We start from the raw sequence: 8,315 nt of genomic DNA on the forward strand, positions 1-8,315 counted from the left end.
TGTTTCTTCGACAGATTTATAGATGTAATTTTCAGCTCACAGGTAAATATGCATTGGTGAATCATCATCCCTAATCCATTGCCTGTGATGTGGTCTTATTTTCAGATTAATATCTTTAAACTCAAGAACTGGCAAACATTCTGATATCTGGACGAAGCAAGGCTGCTGTGGAGTGCCTGATCTCTAGGACTGATCTACATGTGGAAGAACACAGAATGTGCCTTTGGATTCCAGACTATGTTATCATCACAATTTATTAGGACTTAATGGAGACTGATAGCATGTTCTGAAAATCCATTCATGTTGTCACTGAAGCACCTAGTTTTTCTGTCTTGAAAACTAAAGACAAAAAAAAAAAACAAAAAAGTTAAATGCAGTCTGGCAAAATTAAGGAGCCAAACTATATCGATTATTCTTCCTAGCTTATTTTATATTTGCCTTTTAAATGACAGTCAACTGTCCACCTTTCTCACATTTAGAGCATAATGTTCTTGTTACCTCGTATTTCCAGATAGCTTGTATTATTTAGTGCCAGTGTGCATGCGCCTTTGAAATGCACTTTTATTTACATTTTCTTCTGTTGATGATGTTTTGCTTTTTCAGTGCTAACCAGGCACACTGCCACTGAGCCATTCTTCAGCCCTATACGTTGTTTTCTGAAGTCATATCAATGTTACCAATTAATGGTGTGCTGCCTGCTATTTCAGAACAGACATCACACATTGGTTGTGTTGTTGATCCTGTCCTCTTCTAGAAAGACATTTTCCCATACCCCCGTCCCTGAGTCCTTACTAAATGTCCTTCTCACAAATTAAAAAAACATTTTTACAGCATGTGTTGTTTCTTATTAAGAGCCAGGAGACACCGTCCACCTGTTCCTCAGAAGTGGTCATCAGCTCAGACTGTAGTGCAGGTTAACCGGACCCTGATCCTCGTGCTGTGCATACTGAATGCTTACAACTACTGCTGACTCTCTAATTTATTGGGATTAACAACTAAATTTTCCTGTCTGTCACCTTAACTATCAAACAAACAAAGTGTAGCTGATTTCAGGAGATGGAAATGATGTAAGAAAATAAATACAAATGATTGCTTTTCTAGTTTCCAAACAGTGAAATCTAAAACATTTCCAAATAGTTTATAGAAGTTCAATCAACTAATAGAAGGTGCTTTTGATTATGACATTTTAGGAAATCAATTCAGAAACAGAAGATGTTGCACACACATTTCTATAGGTCGTCTTTGTCTCTGTAGGGTGTCTCAGCCAAAGATTTATGGAAAACAATAGAAAATATTGATATATTTTCCAGATCCACTAAATTTGAACAACTATATCATCTTTACACAAGATCTCCCACAACAATCTATGGCCAAAGCCCACAATTAAATCACTGGCTTTATTCTTATTTAAAATGTGAAATTTAATGATGTATAAAGTGGCAACTTTGATATTTATAACACATTAATTTACTTCTCTGAAGTTCAGTTATATGCCAGAGAGAAAGCCTGGATTTTACTTGCGTATTAATGACAAAAGTTAATGTTAGACACTCTTAAGTACTACACTTATAAACTGGGCTGGCATAAACTAAAGATAACCAAAGTGGCATCTTTTCATATGCTCTGTGGCATTTGAAACATGACTTGTTCATCAAGACAAAGACACATAGCAGAGAAAAGTTGGAAATAACTGCCCTTCTCCATAAAGTCCCTTTTCTATGCCTCCTGTCCTTGACCCAGCAGGGTTTGTCCAGTATGGAGATAGAGAAGGTTGGAGAGAAGGGAGTGATGGATTGTCTTCTTCCCACATGTTCCATGAACATAACAGATAAAACTAAGACAAGATGAAGGAGGTGGAAGTATATATTAAAGTCTGGTTGTACAAGTTTGTACTCTCACCAGCAATGAAGGAGCATTTGCCTTGCCCTACATCCTCTCCAGCATTAGCTGTCACTTGTTTTTTTATCTCAGCCATTCTGGCAGGTATTAGATGGAATCTCAGAGTTGTTTGGATTTGCATTTCCTTGATGGCTAAGGATGTTGAACATTTCATTAAGTGCTTCTCAGACATTTGAGATCCCTCTGTTGAGGGTTCTCTGTTTAGATCTGTACCCCATTTTTAATCCAATTATTTGGTTTGTTGATGTTTAGTTTGAGTTCTTTATATATTTTGGCTTCAATGGAACTAATCTAGGACCTTGGCACATGTTACAGTTGGGTAGCTTAATGTTCTTGTGGAACAGGAGCTGTCTCTGACTCTTTTTGCCTGCTTTTCGGACCCTTTTCCTCATTCTGGGTTGCCTAATCCTGCCTTAATATAAGGGAGGTGCCTAGGCTTACTGCAACTTAGTATATCGTGGTTGGCTGTTATACATAGGGGTCCTGCGCTTATCTGAAGACAAAGGAGGAGTGGGCTCAGGAGAAAGGAGGGTCTGGGAAGAGAGAAGGAAGGGAGGAGAAACTGATCAGGCTTGAAAATTAATTGATTTTAAAAGTAGGGATGATCTGACTGAAAGGATAAAGAGTACATTGGATGCTGTAAATGAAGTTCAGTGAATCTTTCCACATAGTGGAGGAGGAACAGAGTTTGTTTTAAAAAAAATGCAATCAAGCCATAGATTCTTGAAATCAGCACTTCCCTCCACTATCCTGAGATGGAACTGACACTTGATAAGACAAATAAAAATGTTTTAAAAGAGCAAGTAAAGTGGATGGGGTACAGTTTCCTTAGGATATAGGTGGCAGGATATAGGAAAATCTAACAATAGGGTTCCGTGCTTGCTGTTGTGGCCACACCAAATAGCTTCAGTTGCCTTATGAAGGTGCAAGAGAGGTGGAGAGAGGAAGTGGGTGTGATCAAAAAGTGCATGTGTGAATCCATCAGACTTCCAGCGGCAAGAAGGTTCATCAAAGTGATGTCACTGCACAAGAATGGGGACCTGACTCCAGGTCCCATAGGAAAAGTTGGGTGTGGTAGCGCTCACTGGTACAGCAGGGACAGGAGGACCTTGAAGACTGCTGGCCAACTAGTCTTACCAGTTTGGTAAGCTCCCACTTCAGCAAGAATCCCTGATCCAGAAAATAAGGTAGAGCATTACAGAGGAAGACACCTGACATTGACCTCTGACTGCACACATACACACCTCCACACACAGGCAATAAATAAATCAAATACAATGAAACCCATGATGCTGGACAACTTACATATGCTGAGTTTTAAAAAGAATCTTCTCCAAGCCTATTATGATGGTTAATCTTTTCCTATGTTTCTTTTAGTTGGTATAAAGCTCGTACTACTGAAGATGTACAGTGCTCTGATAACTGCTCATGTTTATTACACCAGTGCGGTCACCTCTGCGACTACACACAGATCACTTCTATCGCTCCAGAACCTTCTGTCATGTCCCCTCATTTGTTACCCTTACCTAAGCTGAAAATTATCTTCTAGTTTTTATTAAATCTGTTCTTCAACACTTTATGCATATATATAATGTGTTCTGCTTACACTTACTCTCAACGCTCGCCCATCTCTCCTCTCTCTTTCCCATAAAGCCCTTTCTCACACCCACATCATTTTGCTTTGTTTTGCTTTGTTACTCACTAGCTTTAACAAGGGCCATCTCTGTGACCAGAGGTTTAGAACTCTCCATCAGATCCTAGTGGACCTACTTGCAAGTGCACAATTGAAGACTGTGAACGCTCCTTCCTAGGAATCCAGCAGTGGCCAATAGCTCAGAAGAGAAAGGTACATCCCCAGGAGTCTGCCCCATTTCATGCCATGCTCACTCTTATGAAAACAAGTGTCTCACCACAGCTGCTATGAAACCATTTTAACAAGTGCTGTGTCATGCACAGAAGACAGCATTTTTACTGCTCTTAATCTCACCCTTATATTCTTTCTGTCTTCTCTTCCACGATGCTCGCTGAGTCTTAGAAGGAAAGGTATTAATGTCTTGTTTGGGGCCTAGCTGTTAATGTGACATGTAATTTTGTTTGTCAATTTGTTTGGCTTGGAGAGATGCCTAGGAGATTAGTAAAAATACATCTGTGGGTATGTCTGGAACATGATCATGATGACTCTGACCTTGTCTATGGTTGAATCCACTGAGTAGACTATCAACATGAGTGATAGACTATGGGATATGGGGCCTGGTTTTAGTGTGATGCTGAAGACATTCATTTAATATAATCCTCTGCTTCTTAGGCACCATGAGGCGAGTAACTTGCTTTTTTTCTAGCACAGCTGCTGTCATGATGTTCTGCCTCATCATGGGTCCAGACACACAGTAATAGTGGTCGTGTACTGAAGCCTCTAAACGTGTCAGCCAGTAACCCCTTCCTTCTTTATCTTGATTCTCTTACATACTTTTCACAGCAAAAAGAGTGATCACCATCCTGATCTTCTCAGGCAGACCTCTCCTAATGTATATGTCGAATGTTCTTTCCCTCCCTGTTTTTGCTTCTAGCATATATCACTGTCTCACTGTCTATTATTGATTATTTCTTACTGTCTGTCCCCATCACAAAAATATAGCTTCATGTTTTTTGCTATTTTTGCCTCTATACTTAAATTGGTAAATGCATGAAGAAACAAAATGTATGGATTGATAAAAACAGTGAACAAAAATATTCTTATCATTATAATCATAAATTTTTAAAATTAAAATATATGCAATATGATTTTAGTAGTGCATTAACTATAACAGAAAAGTAACTCTATGTAAATATTTGACAAAGGGGTTTTAGATATTAATTAATCCATTTACTCTTTATTCAGTAGATGATTTTGTGGTAGACATTTCTGTGTGCCTCACTGTTATTTAGGTGAAAGAAACAGCTCTTAAAAAAAAATGAGCATACCAGTGTCCCAAATGCTAATACCTACTATAGCAAAATTAAAACGAGAAAATATAGGAAAGCAAGAAAATGTAGCACTCAACCTAACCTCATTAGGCAACAAATGTAGACTGTTATGTGTGACATATAACGCATATGTTATGTGTGACATATAACAGATATAACACATTATGGTATGAACATCTAATAAGTCTATGACAGCCTGGAAAATTGGTAGAAAACTAGGGCTATTTATCTACTAGAAAAAATGGACAAAATGGAAAAGAAGTGTAATCTTTAACAGAAGACACTAAGACTTTTTGGAGATATACATATTGCTGATGCTGTCTCCTGGCAGAGCCTCCAAGTTGCATAAAAGACTCTGCAGGTAGGCTGAAACTTTGAGCTGAGGATGTCTTTTCTTACAACACTGGGTAAATGTTCAACTTCCCTATGTTTTCTTCTCTAAACTATCTAAATTTCTAAGCAGAAAAAAAGTACTCAAATCCTACTAAAGTAAACAGTTCTATAATATACTTTTCATTTATGTTTAAGGTCATCTTATAATGCCTATGTTTTGTATTTTAATATCAAGTTCTCTTTTCCATTCATTTTGTGGAGTTTCAATTATTTTTTCAAGGACTTATGCAAATTAAAATCTCTATGGAAGTGAAATGACCACCCAACTTTTAAATGATTAATAGTTACCATTTGTAGATTATCTTCCTTCTATTTTCAGCAGTCAATAGTTAACTTGTAAGGAAGGAAAAATCCAATATAACTTGCTTAAGAATTTGGGGATTTATACTCAGAAATTATCTATTGACATTTGGTGACATGTTATGTCACCATAACATCTATAACATTTGGTGACATAGCTGTTATGACACCACAACCTGGTCAAACCTCCAGGATTGAAGCAGTCAGTGGTCATATTTTGCCTTGTCTAGGTTTCTCTTGCTCTTTTTCTACTGTTGCTGCAATCACTGCTTTTGAGAAATTTCTCTACCAGCTATAACAGTGGTTCTCGACCTTCCTAATTCTGACTTTTTAATATATTTCCTAATGTAGTAGTGACTTCCAACCAAAAATCATTTCATTGCCACTTCATAACTGTAATTTTGCTACTGTGAAGAATCATAATGTAAATATCTGATATGCAGGATATCTGATATGTGACCTCTGTGAATAGGTCAACCTCAAAGTGGTTGTGAGCCACAGGTTGAAAACCACTGAGTTATAGTTTTGACCAAAAACAAGTAACACAATTTAACTCATCACCATATCATAAATTAAAAGGAAAAGTCATTCTTCAAGTGACTGTGATATGAATGAGGTCCCTAAGCTCAGCCAGTCAGAGCCTCCCTTCGGGACATATGAGCAAAACTTAAGGGAAGGGGAATCCCATGGGGCAGCACAGGTCCAACTGGCTATTTTTGTGGATGACCTGGGAAAGAATTTTGGCTATTCAGTCCCCAGAAAATTCCTGTTTCCTATGTGCTTATTTAGGACATGTCAAGATAATTTCAGTTTGTGCCCCAACAATTTTGATTTCTAGGACTTGTGAAGGTGTTATTTTTGGAAAAAAAGAAAAAAGGCTTTAAAGGGGGCATGGATAAAATGAGGCCATACTGGAGTAGGGCATTCCTATAATCCAGGATGTTGCCTGTCCTCATGGGAAGATGAGAGAGAAGCAAACAAACACCTCAACACCATGTAAAGACAGACAAGTGACCCCAAACCCATCACGGAAGTGCTGGAACTCAATGCCTGGGAAAGTCAAGGACTGATAACAAGCTTCTAGAAGGAAGGATGATCCAGGAAGGATTCCCCTACAGGCTGTTCAGAGGTAGCATGACCCTAACAATGCTTGGATTTTAGACATCAGACTTTAGGATAATGAGAGGCCAATCAGCATCTGTTAGCATACAAATGAATAGAAAGTCCCCCACTACGTGCCCTAAAGTTCTAGGATCATCTTTTTATTCATCTTTATATCTAATTATCAACAAGATGCCCTAATACCATTGGCTTTACCTTTTTCGGAATATTACATATTTACAAACTAAGAAATAGACATGACAAAGCAACACCAACTTTTCAGAACATCTACGTTTTCATCATAATGAGGTCACAACTCTGAAGAGTATGTAAATCAAGAGAATATTCATAGCATTTTGTCAGCTCTAGTCATACTTGATGGATACATATAGAGAAATCAAAAATTCAATAAAGGAAGACTATTCAGACTAAACACTCAATGAAATGGCTCAATCAGCCATTGTCCTTTCCAGGCACATATGCTGGATACTTGATCTACAGCTGGTGGGGCTTCTTGGCAGATTATGAAAACTCTGGGATATGGGGCCTAGCTGGAGGAAGGGAGTCCCAAGGAATGTACCTGGTCTTTGTTCTCTTCCTCTTTCTCTACCTCCTGTCAGCCATGAGATTAATGACTTCCGCCACTATACTAATGCAACCTTCATGATCTGACTCACCACTGGCCGGGAATCGTGGGAGCCCAGGACTATGGTGAAATCTATGAAACTTCAAGCAAAATAAATCTTTCCTGCCCTAAATTGTTGTCCCAGGTATTCTGTCACATCTATAATAGAGCTGAGTAACACAGCACAGTTTTCTTGTTAGCTGACCAGGCATCCATCAGTGTAGTTAAAGTGAACAATGATTAGATTTTTAGGCTGCCTTCAGGTTCTGTTATATTTCATTTAGCAAAGTCAGATTTGACTGTGGGATATTTTGGAGGAAAAGTGTGTGCTGCGGGTATTTTGTTGGTGTTCTAATCTTCTACTGGGACTTTCATTACAAATTAACTCCTCGGTCGTTTCAATTTTTTTCACGTTTATTTCTGGTACTGCCACTCAACTTAGCAACTGGGTAGAAGTAGCTAAAAACATCTCTGACTCTTATAGTAGAGTTGGCCATAACAAATATTTATGCAGGAATACGGACTGATCCCACATATTTATTGTGGCATCTGGGATGTGTTTGTGGCAGAGGAGAGGAAAGGAAGGATTTTTATATTGGTAAACTAGAAATCTAAGACCAACACTTCCCATCTGGGATTGCTTTGATGAGAACGCTGGTTTACCCCTATCTATTAATTACTAAATTGCAATATCATCATGCAGTGATAATGATATCCATGATTTAGACTTTAAGCCAGTGAGAATAAACACTTTCATTTAAATGCGGCTGTATTTATTTACTATGACATTCAGCAAACTTCTAGAGTTGATAGAGGAGAAACGCATTTATACATTTAGCCCATACAAGCACAAGGAAGTTACATAAACCCAACATAATTAAAGCAATTTATATAGGACATAAACTTCATGACATTTATAGTTAACTTGCAAGTAAAGGAGGCAACTAACAGAAATAACTTGTAGGGGGAAAAAAAACACTTATGTGGTTTGCACAGTTCCAAAATCCCAGTCTTTAAATATGCACCACTCCAC

The 8,315-nt window shown here is 38.1% G+C and overlaps 1 protein-coding gene across 1 annotated transcript in view; it reads left to right on the forward strand.

The window, feature by feature from the left end:
- Bank1 (B cell scaffold protein with ankyrin repeats 1) overlaps nt 1–833 on the forward strand; it is a 218,011-nt gene extending 217,178 nt beyond the window's left edge. Inside the window, exon 17 of the mRNA XM_075981274.1 lies at nt 106–833. The gene's annotated coding sequence lies outside the window, so the exon portion shown is untranslated. The remainder of the gene's footprint in view (nt 1–105) is intronic.
- The last annotated feature ends 7,482 nt before the right edge of the window (nt 834–8,315 follow it).

Source organism: Microtus pennsylvanicus, chromosome 7, assembly GCF_037038515.1.
Source record: "Microtus pennsylvanicus isolate mMicPen1 chromosome 7, mMicPen1.hap1, whole genome shotgun sequence".
Classification (NCBI taxonomy): Eukaryota; Metazoa; Chordata; class Mammalia; order Rodentia; family Cricetidae; genus Microtus; species Microtus pennsylvanicus.